We start from the raw sequence: 16,667 nt of genomic DNA, 5'->3' as shown, positions 1-16,667 counted from the left end.
AAGTTCTTAAATGGATTTTAGTCTCATAGAGATAGGTGGTGTATAAGGAAACAAGAACTTGTGGGGTTTTTCTGGACAGGGGGATGGTTGACCACGAGGTCTCTGGAGTCAGCCAGCAAAGATGGAAAGCCAGTACTTGAGCCTACAAATTAACAATTACTTCACAAAGCTTTTGCAAAGATTAAATAAATTAAAACACACAGACTGATTATTATGTCTAGTATAACAGAAGTGGTTAGTCTGTAGAATTTGCTATAAGAAACACTCCCACCTTAAACCTTTTCCCCTATTATAACCTTCGGAAGATAATGGGTTAGTTCAAATTGAAATTATATATTAAAATCTAATTAGGCTTCTTGTCAGTCTCTTGAAGTAAATTAAATCTGAAGTGAATATTCCATTTTAAATAAATCTTAATGATGTATTTCAGAAAAGAAAAGATTCTGCTTTGTTAATACTTCCAAGAACATTGACCATTGACTGAATAGCTTTTTGTGACTTTGACTACATAGGAATATTACTTTCAATTTTTATGACTACAGAAAATTATAGGACTGTTAAAGCTTTATATAACATTCATTTTAAGATTTCTACTCTGGCTTCGAGGACTTCTTAAGTTTTCATAGCAGTATTTCCCAGAAAGCCACAAAAAGGCTTGCATAAGCCTTACATAAATATGTATGTAAATGACAGAAATAAAGCAAGAAAGTCCTTTATTAACATATTATGGTCATTTTAACTTATTTAAATTTTTTTTACTTTTGCTTACTGAACATGTTTAATCACGGTTCATTATTTTATTTGTGGCCATTGTAACTACTGTGTGTATTTGATATATTGTTTCCAGCAGCAATATAGTAACCATGGTTTGCCAGTCACTCATGGAATCTAATATTCACTAGTGATAGTTGGTGCTTAGCCTACATCAAACCAAGAGATTCTCTACTTCTGAGAATATATTAAATCAAAGAATCATATAATAAAGTATCTTTAAGGGGTCCTGGTTTAAAATTTCATGAGTATATGTTCTTTTACTAAGAAGCATGTAATCAAAGTTAAAGAAAGGCCGTAGTTCTGTTGAAGTCAACAGCATTGATAAATTGAAGTCCAGATCTCAACATTTCAGTAAACCTTTAACTTCATAAAGTCTAGACTGTGCCATGAAATCTATCTTGAGATATGATCTCTAGTTTAGTGGTTGAGGATTTACTCATTGATTGTAAATAATGCCTTTGATATTTGTTAGCCCTTTATGATTACAGGAAATACGTATAAGCTCTCTAGCCCAGAATCTGTTATAACTTATTCTCACATATTTCCACTCCAGAACTGGAGCAGTAGCCACAGGATAAGTTTGGGGACCTACTGGACCAACTGGGAGGAGAACCAGAGTTAAAAGTCCGTCGATCACCTGACCTCCATAAGCCCCTACTCTGCTATACACTAGCTCTGTGACTTCCTTGGATAAGTTACTCAACTGCTCTGAGACTTAGTTTTGTAATTCATAGTTTATAATAATAAAACATACTCTGCTCTTATTTATACTTAAGGACATTGCAGTAAAAAGAATAGCACAATGCTTTGCTTTTAGGTATCCAATAAATCATGACTAATTGAAGAAGCAAGGAAACTAAAGAACAAAGAAGTGCAAAGTTTGTTATTAAGAGGTAATTTTCCTATTAATTGGCAAGCTCACAATATACTTGACTGATCTTTTCTTCAATGCCAAACACCAGTAAAAGCTGCTCTCATCTCTCATATGAAAAATTGCTATTAGGTAATGCAAAGAACTTCCATGGAATATAAACATGATTCTCTCCATTGACGATCTTTACAATTATGATTCCCTTTTTGTGTGTTAAAGTTTACAAGATTAGGCAACATGACAGTGTGTCTTGAAATCACTTCCTGGACTGTATGTAAAAATAATTTCAGTTTTTGTAGTGCGGAAACTATACTACGAATGTCCCCTATACATTGTTATTAGACATAAGAACAAGTTAATGACAATTAGGAAAACGAAGAACAAGAAAAACGCAAAAGACGTATTTTTTGGTAATGATATAAGGTAGTCAATACTTATGTAGAAAACATAAGATTTTAGTTTCATAAAAGAAAATAATATGCAATACTTTTTAAAGTATAGCAAGGTATCACATATTTATACGGGAATTGAAATTGTAGAAAATGTTTGAAGAATAACATAATGTAATGAGAAGGAGATATTTAGTTTATAGCTATTATAAAAAGTGATATTTGAGTACAGTTTGTCAGAACTACAATTATGTGATGATATAAAAATACTGGAGGAATGTAGAGAAAAATGAGTTTATCAGTTTAGTAGGAAACCTTTTTTGTAGTTTTGACTCTAAAACAAATTTGTTTTTTTAGTCTGTTAAAATCCATTAAATACTTTAAGTCTCAGTTTCTTAACTTAAAAAATAAAGTGTTCAAGCTAGTTTACTGTCATCCTGATCTTAAGTAAATGTATTCTTTCATATATTCATTAATTAAATAATGTTATTGGATCTTAAATTACAACAAAGCAAAACAAAATAATGGGTGAGTAAACATACAGAAACAATATAAATACAAACTTCATAAGCATTATGAGGAAAATAAATGGGATGAAGTGACATTTACCAGGGAGGAGGGCTTGGAGAGATCAATGACATTAGATTGATTATTTTGGATGGCCTGTTTGAGAAAATATTTGAGATGAGAAGTGAAGGAGGAAAGGAAACGTCAAATAACTGATTAATATGTTATGGCTCTAAGGGAAAAGTGGACAGCATATCTAAGGGGAGAGTTATAAACTCTAAGAAATACACAAGAGAAAACATTCGAATTTTTTAAAAAGTAACAGAGGTGAAGAATGCCTTCAATAGACTTGTTTCAACATGACCAACAAAAGTATCACTGAACTTGAATACAGGCCAATACAAACTCACAAACTAAAATAGAAAGAGAATGAATAACGAAAAAGAAAAAAAAAGCAGAGGATAAAAGACCATGGGACAATATCAAAGGGTGTAAAGTATGCATAATTGGAATACCAAAGGATAATAAAGAGAGAATGAAGAAATATTTAAAGAAATAATATCAGAGAATTCTGCAAAATTAATACCAGATACCAAACTACATATTCCAGAGGTTCAGAAAGCACCAAGAATAAATAAATCTACCCCAGTGTATATGTATGGCATAACTAGGTTTGGAGAACAGATCAATTTAATTCATTTTTCATTCACATATATATCATAGTAAATTGCAATTGTGCCAAACAATTATGAAAAATATTTTAGTATTCTTCCATACCAACATCTTTGTACCAAATAACATGCATCATAGAAAGGAGTTCAAAATGTTTTACCATGTGTCTCTCCATGTATTCTACAAACTGATTCCCTGTACTCCCAAAGGTTCTTCACTTCACTTAATGTCCTTTAATACATTTATTTCCTACTTAAGTAGGCTAGAATAGTTTCTGTTGCTTGCAAGTAACATTTAACACTTACTGAAGAGTTTTATACTTACTTTTTTAACATACAAAATAAAAATATGGCTACAAATAAAGGGAGTTATCACTTGAGGGAAAATAACATTTTCTTCAGTATATATGTTTAAATATATAAATTTTCTGCACTGTTTCTTCTTAATATTTTAAAGTACATCAATTTAATTTGCCAAATGTTAATTTTATCATTAAATTAATTACATGAAATTACTATTTGAAAAACTAATACCATAAACTTAATTCTGTATGCAAATAACTGAAGTGCAATATACATATATTTGTCTTTGATATTAATAAATCAAATCAGATTTAAATTGTATCATCTATTTAAAATAGTGATTGCATGGCTATAGTTTGAAAAATACATGTCAATTATTTCCTTAAGTGCCAATATGAAATTTACAAGTTTTCCCATTCACATTTAGAATGTGGAACAAATGAGTAAAAATTATTATTTTCAATGTTTGAAACGATGATTAGACATTTAAAAAAAAATAAAGGTCTACTTTGATTACATCAATATAAATAATACTCTTTAAGGCTTAATTGTTTAAGTAATATTTAAATAGAATTATGTTCATAATTGTGTCCAAAAGCAAATATTTTCCAAATCATGTGAAACTGAGGGTCATGGGTGATACCAATTTTAAAGCTGGAAAAGCAAAAGTTTTAGCCTAAAATATTGTTCTCAGAGAGAAGGAGGTAAGAGAAATTTATTTGGAGCATCTGTGTAATACCTGTGTAACAGATTATCAAAATTTCCATCTACTTGATTTTTTTGTGTAATTAGCAACTATAAGTGAATGGTCATTATCTAAGCCCACACCGCACTCTTGTTCCTGTAACTGTTTTTATAAGTATAACTTAATATCATTTAAAATAAAATCTGCTATTTTCCCCAGTCAGAAATGTATCCATTTTTCTCTACACTGATTTTACCCATGAAACTTGTCTCATACTGCCTTTGCAGTTGGTCATTTAGGTACATATCTGAGCCAAAACAATGTGTGTTCCTCTGCAGCCAGCAGCAATGCTTATATTTTTATGATTCTAAGCAGAAGCATAACATCTAATTCTATGCATGAAGAGCTGAAATTATGGAGTCACTCCATGAACAGCATTTTATAAATCTTGTTTCAATATTATTTCAGCATTAATTTATTTATACTTTCCAGAAGACATATTTATAAAGCCACAAACAATTATAAAATTAAACACCAAAATGCTTAAAGGCACTACTTACCCAACCCTAGAAGAGGGAAGATCTTAACTGTGACAATCCAGAGCTAGAAGAGAAAAAACTTGACTATATTATATATATTTATTATACATTAATTTTATTATTATATTTTTATATATTTAACTATACATAGTTTTCCAAAGATGATGGCAAAAATCAATAACCAACTTAATTGAAAACTGCAGTGCAAATGACAAATGAAAGGACTAGATCTAAACTATAGCAAAACAACTTATATATTCATGAAAAAAAAATTCCCCAAGAAAATATATATAAAACTCATTCAACAGCAAATTTGAATTGATAGTCCAATGCTATAGTCACAGACATAAATGAAAGTGATATCAGTCACACCATTAGGCTAGGAAAAGTTAAAACAGAAAAAGATAACTATTAGTGAATGTGAGAATGAAGGAACATGGATACTCTTACCTACAGCTGGTGGACATGTGAAATACTTTTAGAAAAACAATCTGACAACATGTATTCAAACTTAAAGCTCACACACTTATCTATAGACTGTGAGTCCATTATTGGAAACATATTCATAGAAGCTAAGGATGCAAGTACACAGGAACATTAATACTTAATATACATTTTTTATTTGTTTTAAAAAATGAATGAAAAAATGCATATTAATACAGGAATGGGTGACTTTACTATGGTACAACCACACTGTACACTATAACGCATATTAAAGCTTGTATTATTTTGTATAATTTTTATGAAGAATGGCTGGGTGAGAAAAATAAGATGAAGAGAAAGAATTATCTATAACTATTTGGAACTATTTTTGTAAAACTAACAATGATAAAATTCCTATGTGTGTGTGTTTGCATGTAAGTTAAAGACAATACTGTCTGTAGATTCCATGTATGAAGTGTTACAATAAACACAGTAAGAGGCTTACACCATCTGAGAAGCGGCTTTAACTTTACGAGCCTGAATCCCCATGTCGATGGCCCACAAAAGCTCTGGAGGAAGCAGCTCTGCATTTTATGTGTTTCTACACTTTCTTCTATCTCTCTAACCAAAGAATAATGGCCTCTACTTTTCTTCAATCATCCAAATATGATCTACGAACCTCTCACTGGTAATCTGTCATCCAGAACCCATATGATAACTATAGTTCTCAGCTTCTACCCTGGAGTCAGCAGTATACATGCATAGAAAGAGAATAATAAACACCACCAATGTTTTGAGGGGTGGGGGTAGGAAACAGTAAGTAAGGGGGTAATTAAGGAAAGAGGAACAAATGGGAAACAGATTAATAGGAGGAGGAAAACATTTTCTGTGAAAAATGCAGTATATAGTTACATAGTATAATCGTATTTACCTAAAGTCATGTATATACATATGTGTATACATACACACGAAATATACAAAGAATTTGTATATTATGTGTGTTTAACAAATTCTTAATATATTTTTCTCAATCAATAGAGTTAAGACTAGTTTCAAGAATATCAAGTATATATTGTCAGGTGAAGCAAATTAATTTCAGACTAATGTCTATAATATGACTTTATTTTGCAGAAAACGATCACCATTATTTTGAAAAACAAAATTTGTATGTGTATGTGTGTGGCTGTGTATATATGTAATATAGAGAGCAATAAAGATGCATTAAAGTTTAGGTCTTGTAAATATATCTGTAATACAAATCATGATTTCAAATCATGACTATTTTAATGCCAGCATCTCCTATCCACCAAATAAGAAAACACTGAGCAGTTACACTTTCATTTTTAGATACGTGTTCTGATCATCTCTAATATATAGGAGTATTAGTATTACATTTAAAAATAAATTTTATAAATCTTATAATTTACAAATATGTGTAAGATAATATAATACAAAGGCTCTACCTACATTGAATACTTTCTTTAATATTCTATTAAGTTCTAATCACCATAACGTTGGAAAACAGACACTCATTTGTATTGAGGTAAACATGCAAGATTTTTTGGTACATAGATTCATTTAAAATGTATGCAAAATGAGTAATTCTAACTGAAGTGTATGAAAAGGAGATGGCTTTTTCACCCACAGCTAAGCTTGATTTGAAGATTGGTGATGGAATGCCTATTTAAACAGACGAAGGTTAAGCAACTGAGTTAGGTTCTTTTCGGTGCTACTACTGCAGTCACCAAAACTGTGGATAAACCCCAGGAATAAAACTCCATGGCAGCCTTTACTCACTCCATTTCAGAGAAAATGTGGTGCCATAAAAGTTTCAGAATTAAACCAGTCCTGGGACCACTTTTGTGAATATATTTTACCCACATGAAAGTCATAAAAGAACTGACACTGGGTAAAGACAGATAATGTACTGAATGTACCTGGTCCTTATGACCTATTCTCACCTACTACACACAAGTAGTCATACATATCCATGCACTTATATTTAAAGACAGACAGACAGACAGACATACATATATATATATATATATATATATATATATATATATATATATATATATATATACACACACACACACACGCACACACGCAAACTGACAACTATGTTATTTCTAAAGGAAATCTCTTACATGCACAGTTGCAGCAATGATCGTGGGCACTGCTTTAGGTCAGACATTAAATACACATGCGGCTATGTGTTTGTAATGTCTATGTGTGCATATATGTGTGCACATGTGGTGTGAGTCCAATTATCTTAATATATATTAGTATAATTTCAAAAATTACCGAGGAATAACATGTTTACAGTACTAGCATTTTACATAAACTGGTGCTATATATAGTGGAAATATATTTTCTTGATTTTAGTTTCTACCTGAGTTACCCAGTAATGTGTCAGAATCCTGAACTTTGAACTTCTTATTATTTTTCATGTACAGGTAACTATTATAAAGTGGTGACTCATATGAAACAGTAATGATGAGTAAATAGTTACTGTATTTTATAGGAAATGAATAACATTTAGAAATTCAAGAAATATGATAATATTGAGAAAACTGAAGAACTTAAAATATTGTAACCCTCTAACATATATATATATATATGTTCATATATATATATATTTCATATATATATATATATGAAAGATAAAAGAAAAAAACAACAAACAAATCACAATTGAAAAGCCAGGTGAATGATGCACTTTTTTTTTGTTGTTAATTAAAATTTTGTTAATGCTAACAAGTGTAAGCATTTTATATATGAAGTCAGTTTATATAAAAATATCAAGATAAGGTAGTTCATCCATGGGATTTATAAAATAGTTCTCATCTCAGTATTTTATGCTAATTAGAGTTTATATAGAGTTCCAAAAAAGAGTGATTTGAGATCATTAAAGGTATTTGCCTCAGTAAGATTTTAAATAAGTTTTCAGATGGGGAACTGCTGTTTATTAGGTGAATGGTGAGTTTTCTGACACTGGGTCAGCAAGCAGGAGGACTTTACTTTCTAAAAAGGAATAGTTTGTGGTGAACATATTGAAGACTGCTGCACCCAAGATCATAAAACCATCCATATTCTTTGGGTGGTTTCTCTTATTATAGTCCTTTGTTCTCCTTCTTTAATCTCTTTCCCTGTACTGCAAAATACCACCAGTATTCATAATTCCTAGTTATTATAAAGTTTTAAAATAAATTCAACCATTCATGTGCATATTAATTTATTATACATTAGTATTTCAAACCTGGCTTGCCTTCTAGTTATAAGAGTTGTAGAGTAGGTATCAGATTTAGCCACACACAATACCTCCTTAGGAATAGAAAACTCATGTAGGCATTGTTGATCCACCTCAAAAAAATGGGAATAAAATCAAATAAAGTAAATAAAGTTATTACCCTATCACGGTGGGAGAAATGAATACATCAACCAAAAAATACACATGGAGAAATGGCTAGGCATTCACAATTGATTCTATTCTTACTTTTTTAAATAAAATAAATTAGAAAGGATAAGGGTATGTTTTAGGCAAAGTCTCTAAGGCTCATGAAGGCATTCCTCCACACTAAAATAATGCAAACTCATCTTCATCAAATGTACTTGTTTAATGTATATTTTTTTATTTTATGGAGAAGACATGAGGAAATTTGTATTCCTATCAAAAAAGAGCAGAATGCATTTCAGGATAAAATGTATAAAGCTAGCACATTTTTCCAATAAATATTCTATCATCTTTTCTGTATTCCTGTCAGAATATCATGATCTTCTTTCCATGACAAGCAGCCCCATTCACTGGACATTTCTTCATTTGATTCTTTCTCCATATCATCCTGAAATTCAGGCTTCCTTTTCTCTCAAAAACATTCTAACAGAAAACAAGGCAAATCATGTAAAGTAAGCCACTGGGGAAGTTGTTTTCAGTAATATTATTTGCAATCCAGGTTTCAGAGCTAAGTGGATCTGTCATATCCTCCAATAACATTTCTCATACTTTTATAACAGACATCAAATTCACATCTAGTGAACAGTTCTCAGTGAATGCCTGCAAAGGACAGAGGAAGGGAGTGATTTAGGTGTAGATTTGGAACTCATATAGAACCCTAAATGAATATTTTTGTGTAAAAGTGTGTAAATATTTTCATGTCAGACAACATGAAGTAATAAATTCTACTAGTAAAGGAATTACAATATGTCTTCTCCCATTCCAGCTGTAAATATTAAATGCTAAGCTAATTATACAGGATTCAAAACTTTAAGCACAGTATTTTATATTTTATACCTTTCTTTTTCCTTGCATCCTAAAGTGAATTTTGATAACCCACTTCAAGTCCTACCTATTTCTTAAGCTGTGATTTAAAGTTACCATTCTCATTTCTAATACAATGGACAGATGTTAATAGAAAGAATTCCACAGTCCAGAATCCAGAAATTAAAAATATGTAAAGAATTAAGGCAAACTGTTGGGGGAAAAGTGTCTAGATAACTGGAAAAATAAGGAGCACTACTTTGTTCCCTATATTAAAAATAAAACCAAATGGATCATATCATTAACATAAACCAAAAAATTACAAGAAAAAATACTGAGGTAAAAAATGATAAATGATAACAATCTTTTGGTGGGAAGAGCTTTTCTAAACTCATAAAGACCACAAACCGCTAAAGAAAAGAAGATGCATTTGATTCTTACATTTTTACAAATAGAAAAAAATATAAAAAAATGTAAAAGACAAACTGATTAATGCACAATACCTATGACTACTGAAAAGCTATTTCTTTTATATATCATGAAGTTTTACAAATCAGCAAGTATAAGAGAATGATGAATAATTGAGTACAGGCCTGTTTAAATGCAAACTGTGGAAAATTCCCCCACTTATTCATAAATAAATAGTAACAATTCTTTGTTTATTATGATGTATCTTTACCTATACCCAATTAAAGAAGCTACAGTCAATTTTATACATTCATAAGCGAATTCCCTTTTCATTTTATACCACTGTCTCTGCTACTATTCATTCATTTATTCACTCAACAAACATCAATGGAGCAACTGTATACACAAGACACTTTTCTGGCAATTGACAACACTGAAACAATCAAAGAACAGTTCTTGCTCTTAGAGCTTACATTCTAATAGAAGATACAGAAACAAAACCAACAGACAAAAAAGGACAAATACAATAAAATGTCAGAGTTATCAGTGCTTCACAGCACTCACCCTGGTAACAGTAGTAGTAACATTAAGTAAAATCATGACAAGAGGGTTACTCTGGATAGCACAGAGAAGCCATCTTAGAAGGAGCTGACTGTTGGATCAGAGACTTGAATAATGTGAAAAGCTGCATCATAAAATATCTGAGAGAACTACATTCCAGCTTTAGTCAACAGCAAGTAGAAAGTGTCTAAACTGTTAAGTACGCCGGCAAGTTGGAAGAACAATAAAGATGTTGATTAAATTGTTAGAGAATAAATGAAGAAACTAGGGTGGCAGATGACAAGAGATAGAGAGCTATAGGCAAATCCAGTAGGGGTATCAGGGATTTTTTTTTGCAGTTTGTCAAGCAATGATGATGTAGATATATGCGTGAGCATGTCTGTGTGCGTGTGGTGAGAGAGAGAGAGAAGTGTTCTGGAGCAGGGGAGTGAATTATGAGTTATTCTACATTCTGAGATAGACAATTGTGAAGGATAATAAAAAGTGTTATTTTGTTCTTGTTCCTATTAGATTGCTGAGCCATGAATAAATAGAAGATTTGGTGAGTACTGGGGGCTAGAGGTACAATGGGATAGTTATCAGCACAGTGAAAAGTATTCAGAACGCGGAACTGTGAGAGATCACACTGAGATCAGCAGACCTGAGGACAGCGTCTTGAGTCACTCAAATGCTCAGGATCTGTGAATTTAAAAAGAGCCAACAAAGTAAACTGAGGAGTGCCCAGTGAGGCAGAAATGCAGGGTTTCCCAGAGCCCATGAGGAAGGAGTAATCATCTCTCTCAGCATTAGTGTGTCTTGTGATATAATTTTTTATAATGAATGATATATATTACATCAATTGAACTAATTATAATAAAAAATATTATATTCTTTCTTCCTATCATCCTTCTGATAATTATTTATTTGGGTATTTCAATTTTGTCTTTTGAGTAAGTGTGTGATTTTTTTCCCAACAACTAGTAAAGGTGGCAGTATTTTTGCCAGTTGTAATTTTAGCATTTTTATGGGCTTATGTGAGTTTTAATAATATGAAGCCAGTTTATCTCATCCCCAAAACTCTTTTAACAATAATTCAAACTATATATTTAATTGAAATTGCCAGTTATTGTCAGGTCTGACTCATGTAAAGCCACAAAATAAAATTATGAATAAATTATATGAAAATTTTATACTTATTCTCAATTTGACAGTTCTGCTTTTGAAACTGCATTTTCATCATTGTTAGTTTTCCTTATAATATTGAAATTTAATCATAATCCATTATTTTATAGCATGACTAATTTTGTTACTCTACAAAGTGATTAAAAATTTGGTAAAGAGAATAAACGCACACCTGGGACACTAACCTTTGAATTTCACAGGACTGTACTACTATGGGGTATTACAACTCATACACTTTCAAAGTTGTATGAAACCTTACAGACTAGAGTGACTAGACATAATATGGAAATGATCTTCTTGGGAATGCATGATTGATTAATTCCATTACAGAACAATATTTTTCTCATGATGTCACATCAATTTTATTTTCTTAACCTATAGAACTAAAACGCTTTCTATATCATCCATGGTGAATTATTAATGAAAGCAACTTTTTCCTTTAAAAGTGACAATAAATTTGACATATGTAATAGAGAAAAGTATGAGACAATTTTCTCTTTTTACATTATGATATATCAAATTAAGACAGCCTAAAGTGCTTCCAACACTTAAAGAACTTGGACACGAACAATTTTTTGGAATAATTTGGCAAAATGAATATGACAATAAAAAGTAAAGCCATGGACACTGAAATCAGGTACAAAAATCACCACATCTCATTTCTTTCCTCTCAAAGTAAGCAGGTTTTATCACTTCTTGACAGATAAGAAGACAAATATTTCTCTCTTGGAATTCTATATTGTCCCTTTCAATAATTAAAAATTGTTGGGTACTTAATGCATTAAGTAGTGAATAAGTAGAAAGAACATAACCTAGCTGTTTCTATTGTTATTCCTTAGTGCTACTACCTCTGTTAAGGAGCGGCTCCACAGGGTCCGCTGGCATGTGCTGGGCTGTGCTTTCCTGATGAGGATGCAGATTATCAGGGGTCTTGGTCTTTAAAAGAAAGTTGAGGACCACACTCAACTGTCAGCATGGTAACGGAACTCTGACAGGAATCTAAGGATAACATTAACACTCACCGCTTCTAGTTCTGTGTGTGGCGTTCGGTGAGGCATCAGTGAGCTTAGAACTGACAATACATTAAGCACTGTCACTGACAAAATATAGGGATTTCTATTTCTGAAATTATAAATAATAAACTAGATTTTCAAAACGCCTCCTGCAACAAAAGAGCTAAACTGGCTAAACTATGTAACTGAACTAATAAAAATCTAACAGATAACAAGAAAATACAATTCATGTAACTAAATGAATTAAAACAGCATATAGGTTTTCACTTAAAATCTTGGTAGCTGGCAATCATTCTTTTAACAAAATAGCAAAAAGTAGTATTCTTAGGGGTGAAGTGTATTACCATATATGATTAATCACTCAGGATATATTTTCTCAAAAGTTATTTTTGGCAAAATTCATGAAATGTTTTAAGATTTTTGATGGAAATGACTTTTCAGGAAAAATACTAAATGATACCTTTAGCTGAAACTGAAAGTGCCTGGCATCCCATAACCTCAGGAGCATTAAGCATTGTCACTTACAAAGTATTCCGACTTCTATTTCTGGAACTATAAACAATGAACTAGATATTTTTTAAAAACCTCCTGCAACAAAAACAGCTAGAAGAACTGGTTAAATTATGTAAGTGAATATAAAAATACCCTCAGGAAATCAATGAAGAGAAGCTGAAAAGCAGAATAACAAGAGGATAATGACCCCTTTAGCTGTCCTGAGGGAATCTTACCTGGAGCTTTTATTTGACTGAGTCAGCAAAATAGAAAGGAGGACCTTGAACAGGTCTCATTATGGGAATTGGACCTAGACACATCTCCTACCCCTAGCACAAAAATAAAACTGGAATATAAAGAGCTGTACCTCAGAAACTGAGTGGACCAGAAAGAAAGATCCCCATTGACAGGGGAAGAAATAAGGGTATTTCTCCAGCTTGGCTTGAGCTCAGGAGGTGTGAAATTCTACACTGGCAATTTATAAGCAGAGGCCCATCTTCAAAAGAATCTGAGTTTAAAATTCTTGAATGGCCCAGGAAAACATAAACCATGGAAACTAACATTATTTTCTGGGTAATAGTAATCCTGAAATGGCCCAAACAAGAAACAAAAATACTTGAAGGTAGTCACCCTAAATCCAAGATAAATTACATTTCCAGAGATAACACAGCATTGATCACAACCTCATCAGATTTTTAAATTATATATAAAGAAATAAGCCAACCTGAGTGAGAATCAGGAGGAAAAATAATCTGTGGATTTAGGACTCCCGAAACCCAGAAATGGTACACTAAGATATAACTGTAACAGGGTCAAGTAATTTTTTAAAATAATAATCATTAGGAAGTAAAAAGATTCTATTAAAAAATTAGAAAGATTAACATAAAAACAGAATTTCTGGAAATAATAAATATATAAAGAGTGGAATAAAAATGTAATTGTATGGATTAAATGGGATTAAATTCTTCTAAAGGAAATACTAGCTAACTGGAAGATATATTAATCAATCAAGAACTTGTACATGGAGAAAAAATAATGGGTATATCAAAGGAAATTAAAGATATCTAGAGATAAAATTAGTAAATCCAGTATATATCTAATAGAGTTATCAGAAAAAAATAAGTAACAGAGTAGAGGTAATGTACAAGAATTATTTTTAAGAAAAATAAAAGCATTTTTTGAATACAGGAAGCAAAACTAAGAACAAGTAGAATTAGAATGAAATAAAAGGAAATAGGAAAGGAAGGAAGGAATCATATACAGAATTGGAAAACAAAAAAATGCAATCACAGAAAAGTAACACTATTTTAAATTAAAACAGGTTGATAGCTCATACCAAATACTGAAACCACAGGACAATGAAAAAGTATCTTCAACTTTTGAAGGAAGCAACTGTCAACTTATAGGGGACATTACGTATTCCATCCAGATCCCACTTTAAGAATGGAAGCTTTTTATACCACAGAAGTCAGGTCGCACAACTGCCAGTCTTTCTCAAGATTACCCTCTACTGAGGAGAGTTGCCTCCACCAAAATTGCTTCCCCTTTTTGGGGCAACAGGTGTCCAAAGACAGAGCCTTGAAGAGCAAGGCTCAGTTTCCTCCCTCAACTCAGAATAACTGAAGGGCTATCCTAGCTTCATCACTTCCTGAGTTTTGGCTGCTTTATTTGAAACTGTACCCGACTCTGACATATTCCTTTGCCCAATGCACTTTCCTACCTTTCCTCTGCCTCCTCAACCTGTGTTCCCTAAAACTCTCTTGCACTAAAATTGTGGTTTTAAAGATACTCCCGGGAACTCAACTACTCAAATAACCAAAAATAAATAAATAAACAATAAATGACAATTCACAATTAAGGGCAAAAAGTTATAGACTAATATGGCAAGTTCTCAGCAAACAAATGTCTAAGAAAAATCTTTAGAAACAAAGAAAGTTAATTCAAGATCAGAGTAAAGAAAGAAACTTGAACAAAAAATTAAGTAAGTAAAAGGAAAAACTATCATTGACAGCATAAACAAGAATACAAATAATGAATAATTTTGGTGAATAAAAAGTTTGAATTAGAATACTGGAGAAAAGCAACATGTATAATATGAAAAGGCATTAGGAAACAAACATTTCTAAAATCCATGTACTGTGAGGAATAAGAATGGGGGCAGCATTAACAAGATTTAATAATAATGGAAACCATAGAGTATAATTTATATGAATGCATTTGAGAATGTTGATAAATTAGACAACTTTCTCAAAAAAAAAACGCACCTATACCTAATTGTTTCAAGAGGAAATAGAAAAGTCAGTTGACAGCTTACCATTCAGACTGTGGTATTATCCTGATTAAAAATTACTGTATAGTACATAAAAGTATAGCACAATATTATAAAAGAAGTGATGAATATTACTACAGAGTATTTATTAACCAACCCCTACAGTGCTCAAACATTTTTGGTAACACTGTATAGCCCAGAAATGTAAAATATATTATTAGGGAATAAAAACGCTTAAGAATAGTTACAGAGGCGGCCATCGGGCCAACGCAGTTCACGTGCCGGCAGCGGCGGCAGCAGACCCTTCTAGACCTCTCATGGCTCAGCCAGGGACTCTGAACCTCAATAACGAGGGGTACTGAAGATGCACTGTGAAAAAGTCAGAGACGAGCACAACGATTGCTTGGAGAAATCCATGCCATGAAGGAACCCAAAGCAGCATGATGTGGGGAACACAGTTCCTGAGCCACAGAGACAAGGACCTGAGAATGACTGGCACACCCACAGCTTTTCCTCCCTCCAGCCTTCCTGCCCTTTCTCTCCCATAAGTAGGAATCTTTGCTCCTTTTTACTTTAGAAGATGGTTTCTAGCTCCCCAATGCTCAGAGAATATCACTGACACAAACCTCCTGACATCCTGGCAGCTTTGGGGGCACGTGTGGTTTCAAGATGTTTTCTTTTTCATTTGTGCTTCATGGCTCAGTACTTCAGTGACTCTGAAGTACTCTGCTGCCAGAGGTTCAAGTGATGACAGCTAAGAATCAAGTCAGTATATCCAAGAACAACAAGCGACTGGAGAGGCTCTCTCCACACTCACTCACTCACTGGCCTGGCTGATGCTTAAGTACACCAGTAGGGCCATTATGATGGAAGTGAGACAGAGTTCCACAGCATTCTGACACATGCATCAGAGCAAACTACTGATGGGGGAGGGCCCTTTTACCCAACACAAACTCTACCATCAACTTGAATTTTTATCTTGCACTTCATATCAAAACTTGAGAACCAATGGCATGGATTAAACAAAAGACAATTACTTTATGTATCTAGGGTAACCACATTACTAAATCTCCCCAAGGGTGAGGATAAGGCATTACCTGAAAGAACCAGGCCTAGAACCATGCTTGCCCCATAGAACATGATAACTGTCACATCTTAGCAGGACCATATAACTTATCCTCACATGTAAGTTATATGGGAGGTGCATGTGTGTAGTGGGTTTGCAAACACATTGTGATACCATACATCTTCAACATTTATTGAATTTTCCCCATTATAGGGAACAAGCTCATGTGTTTTAACAACCCATTGTCTCTTTTGAAACTCTCTTTTCTGTTGCTTCC

At 32.5% G+C, this 16,667-nt stretch overlaps 1 long non-coding RNA gene across 6 annotated transcripts in view; it reads right to left on the bottom strand.

The window, feature by feature from the left end:
• The window catches only part of LOC140843357 (uncharacterized), a 778,257-nt gene that overhangs the window by 174,190 nt on the left and 587,400 nt on the right, over window positions 1–16,667 (bottom strand). For all 6 annotated transcript variants that reach the window (XR_012121024.1, XR_012121023.1, XR_012121025.1 and 3 more), the window contains one exon: window positions 4,761–4,803. This is a non-coding gene — a long non-coding RNA (uncharacterized lncRNA). The remainder of the gene's footprint in view (window positions 1–4,760; window positions 4,804–16,667) is intronic.

Source organism: Manis javanica, chromosome 9 (assembly GCF_040802235.1).
Source record: "Manis javanica isolate MJ-LG chromosome 9, MJ_LKY, whole genome shotgun sequence".
Taxonomy (NCBI): Eukaryota; Metazoa; Chordata; class Mammalia; order Pholidota; family Manidae; genus Manis; species Manis javanica.
The sequence above is the reverse complement of the archived record's forward strand: the minus strand, read 5'-3'. Positions and strand labels throughout refer to the sequence as shown.